This window comes from Eschrichtius robustus, unplaced genomic scaffold (assembly GCF_028021215.1).
Source record: "Eschrichtius robustus isolate mEscRob2 unplaced genomic scaffold, mEscRob2.pri scaffold_851, whole genome shotgun sequence".
Lineage (NCBI taxonomy): Eukaryota > Metazoa > Chordata > Mammalia > Artiodactyla > Eschrichtiidae > Eschrichtius > Eschrichtius robustus.
In genome coordinates, this window is record NW_027175735.1 from 20,553 (window position 1) to 25,000 (window position 4,448).

The window sequence follows — 4,448 nt, forward strand, 5'->3', positions numbered from 1 at the left end:
CTCTCCCTCTCTCTCCCTCTCTCTCTCTCTCTCTCTCTCTCTCTCTCTCTCTCTCTCTCTCTCTCTCTCTCTCATAGATATACACGTACGGACACAGAGAGCGCTAACAGTGTGTCCGTACCTATAGCTACATAGGTGTGGGTGTTGATACAGATAGACATGTTACATGTCTTCTTCACCCCCTCCGTGGGCACTTAGTGGAGTTACTGGGTCGCATGGTAGTTTTGTGTGCAGTGTTTTGAGGGACTTCCGTACTGTTTTCCATACTGCTGTCTTTTGTCGGAGAGCCATTCTGTCACCCGCCAGGTGACATCTCTGAGTCCTCCAGCATGCCACGGTGGTGGTGGTCTCTCTCAGCTTGAAAAATACGTGTTCGATCAGGAGCCACTTTTTCTGCCTTTACGAACTTGCTGTCGCAACTCCAGATCCTGGGCCTGTCCGAATATCTTTGTCAAGAGAAATGCGTGCGCTTCTTTGGTTCCCCATTTATTTTTCTTAACTAAAAAAATGTTTTGTGTTTCATTTTTGTTTGTTTTGTTGTTGTGTTTCCGTTTTGCTTTGTTTTTTTTACTAAAAAAAGTTGTTTTCTTTCCTTTCTTTTTTTTTTTTTCTCCTAATTAATGAACATGTTCTGTTCGGGCCTCCTGCCCACTTTTCTCACTGGGTTGCTTGTTTTCTGGAGGCTGAATTGTGTGAGGCCTCGGTCTGTTTTGGATAGGCTCCCCTTACGGGATATGCTTGGGCTTGTCCTAGGCCTTTATAGGTCCATGTATACGTGCGCCACGAGCATAGGTAATACGTGTATGTATGTTATCCGTGCGTGCTTTTTCCTTTGTTTTCAAGGCCAGAGTAGTTCTACAGCTTGACTTCTTTGCTGGTATGGTTTGGTGTGGTCTTGGTGGGACTACGGTTGGTTGTCGATACTTACCGCACTCCACACACACACACCCCCACCCCCACGCACACGCACCCGCTCGCGCTCAGAGTGTTGCATTGTGTAGATGTACCGGAACTCAGCTTCTTTAGTGGATGGCTATGGACTCCACCCTCGCCCCCTGCCCCCCCACCCCCACCCGCCCGCATTCCCCCAACCCCCGCCTGCCTCACCCCCCCCCCCCCCCCCGCCCGTGGTTGTGGTCAGTCCATTTTGAAATCCATGTTCTCGTGACCGCAAGTGCATTTCCCCCCCACCCACGCACCCATGTGTTGTCTTTGGACTTTGTCGCCGTCTAGGCACAGATAGATGTTTATTTCCACTTGTGTGGGGGTCAGAGTGTATCCTTCCTTTCCTTTCTAGCTTCTGGGCTTTGCGTGTCTGCTTCCGAAAGACCTCCTCCGTTCGAGAAAGGATGCATTCCTGCGTTGTTCTCTGAGCGCTGGCCTGGTTTCGGTTTGCCAGTCCCCGCCTTCCCTTCCTCCCTCCCTCCCTCCGTCCGGGCAGCCGGGGATCTTGCTCGTGCCCCTCTGGGCAGCCCGTGCCAGCCTCCCCGGGCACCGCCGGCGTCTCCGTGGGATTTCCCCCCGCCCAGGAATCGCGTGGGGAGCGCGTCTCCTCCGAGGCAGCCTCCCGGCGACATCTTCCCGGCTTCCCCCGCCCCCCCACCCCGTCTGCTGCCGGGGTCGCGCCGTGTCGTGCCGACCCGGGGGCTAGCTCCGAGACGGACGCCTCGGGGCCGCGCCAGACGCCCGCCGCCTCGCCCCGGGCTGAGCTCGGGCGTTTGGGCGGCCCGGCGGCGCTGCAGCGTCCTCGGTGGCCGGCCGGCGACCGGGATCCGGCCCGGGGACGTTGGAGCCGGTTGTCAGGAGCCACCTGGCGGCCGCTTTTATATTGTCCCTTGTCTCTGGAGCTCCGGCGACCTTCGTGAGGGCTGTGACTCGGCCGCCGGGCCCGAGGCAGATTTCCGGGAGCCAGGCGACGCTGGTGGCGACTGTCCCGGTGGCGCCCAGGCGTGGGCGCCTCCTGCTGTCGCTTGAGATTGGGCGTGCAGGTCTGTGAGGGTGGGACCGTCGCCGCGCTCTCGAGCCGGTTTGAGGGGCCGCCTGGCTTGGTCGACCAGCATCCGCCCGCGCCCCTCCGGCCGCGGGGACCGACCCGGCCATCCGACCCGACCTGGGCCGGGCCGCCGCGGTGGGAAGGGAGAGGGTCTTTCGCGCCCTCCGGAGCGCCTGTGGATGGGCGGTCGGGCCTTCTCCTGGCTCACCCTTCGGAGTGTTCGTTCCCCGACCCCCTCCCTCCCCGGGTCCCCACAGCGCCCCGCTCCGGAGGTGGGGACCGGCCCGGGCCCGTGCGTTTAGGCCGGTGGAGGGCGCGCGTGGGTCCCGGTGGTCGGATTCTTTCTGACCGATGTTTTTCCGAGTCGGACTCCAGAGGTGGGGACCGGCCTGGGCCGCGAGGGGTGACCCGGAGAGACCGGCAAGGGCCAACACGGGTGCGGTCCCTCGTGGGCTCCGGTCGCCTGGGAGGCGCCTCCCTGGGAAAATGTTTTCAAGTCCCCCTGGGTCCGGGGACGTGGACGGACCGGGCCCTGCTCGCGCGGGTGGCCGGGGAGGGCGCACCCGGCCCTTCAGCGTGCCCACGTGGGTTCCCGGTCGGCGGACGCGACTTTTTCTCACCCTGCCCCGCCCCCTCCTCCACCGCGAGTCCCCGCCGGGGGGTGGGGACCGGCCCGAGCCTTACTGGGTGGCCCGGATAGGGCGGCCTGGGCCCGGGCGCGGTCCCTCGTGGGGCCCGCTCGTCGGAGGCGGCCGAGTGGGATATTTCTTTTTCTCTAACCAAGTCCTCGCCCGGAGACTCGGAGGGACCGGTACCTGCCCGCGCGGGCGAACTGGGGAGGGCGACCCCGGCCCGCTCGCTGCCTCTCCCACGTTTTCCCGCCCCTCCCGCCCCGCCCCGCCCCGCCCCGCCCCGCCCCCACTTTGCCACCACGCTCCTCGGGTCGACCAGATGGCCCCGAGAGCTCCGGGACTGGTGTGGATGGGGAAGTGTTGGGGACAGGTGGCGGGACCGAGGTCCCGGGGACCACCCCTGCGATTCGTGGATGGGCCCCGCTGCCGGGCGTCGTGATTTTTTTCGCCCGAAATGGGCCTTTTTTGCCACCAGGTAGGTGCTGACACGGTCTTCCTTGGCGTCTGTCGCTGAGGACTTGGGGACTCCGGACGCATGCAGGGCTCTGGGCTTGGGACTGCCGCCTGGCACCCGAACCGGCCCTTGCCGCTTGAGCCGCCCGCCTGGGCCTGCGCGCCGGCTCTCGTGTGTGCGCCCGGCTGACCCGGCCCGCGGTGCCGCCTCCGGTCTCTGGCTCACCCGAGGGCGGCGGGGCGAGGTGGCGCGTGGGTCTTCCACCCCGTGTGACTCCCACCCCCCGCCGCAGGCACCCGGTGGTGGCTGAGACGGCCCCACCCCGCAGGCTCCGTGCCACGTGTCAGGCGTTCTCCTGGCGGGGTCGTCGGCCAGTGTTGCCTGAGAGAAAGAAAAGGAGGTGGTAGGGGGGGGGCTGGGGCTGCGGCTGCCGGTGAGGCTGAAGCAGGCTCCTCGGATGATGGTCCTCACCGTGCCCCTCCCCTTCGGGGCTTTCTGGCCCCTGGCTCGCTGGATTGACTGATCGATGTGGTGATGTCGCGCTCTCCTGGGCCGGACCTAAGTCGCGCTAGACGAGGGACGGACGTTCCTGGCGAACGGGACCGCTCTTCTCGTTCTGTCCGCGGGCCCCTCGCCTCTCTTTTCACACCCTCCCGGCCTGTCGAGGGGTGTGGGGGAAGGCAGGGGTGGTGGTCTCCGGCCCTGACCCTCGGTCTCCCGCCCCCTGCCTCATGGCGCGGGCGGGTCCGTGGTCCTCGGACGCAGCAGACACTCTCGCTTCGCCTCCTTGGCGTGTGCCTCGCGAGCGGTCCTCCCCGCGTCGTTGGGGGGGGCCGTCCCGCCGCTGCGCTGCGCGCCCCTGCTGGCGCGTGAGCGTGCCTTGCTTGGCCGTCGGTGGTGCCCCTGGAGCGCTCCAGGTTGTCCCTCAGGTGCCCGAGGCCGAGCGGTGGTGTCGTTCCCTTTTCCCAGCGTGCTCCTCGGGTCCCCACCGCGGTGGTGTGTCCCCTGAGTGGCTCTCTTGGGGGGGGGGTCGAGACGGTAAGGGAGGCGTGCCTCTGTTTCCCCCCCTCGGTGGGGGGCCGGGTGCCGCCTCGTCGCGGTCGTCCCCCAACGGCTGTGCTGTTGGGGGGATCGTGTTGGGCCGGGGGGCGGCTGAGGTTGTGCCCCCGGCTGTGGCCGCGAGCGCTCCTGTGGGCCGTGTGCTTACCCATACCGCAGACCCCCCCCACCCCGCCCATTCGTGGACTGGGCGGCTTGTGGAGCGCCTCCGCGGGCCCAAAGGGGAGACGATGGGTGGGGGATGATGCACCCTCGGTGAGAAAGCCTTCTCTAGCGATCCGAGAGGGAGCCTTGGGGTACCGGACCCCCC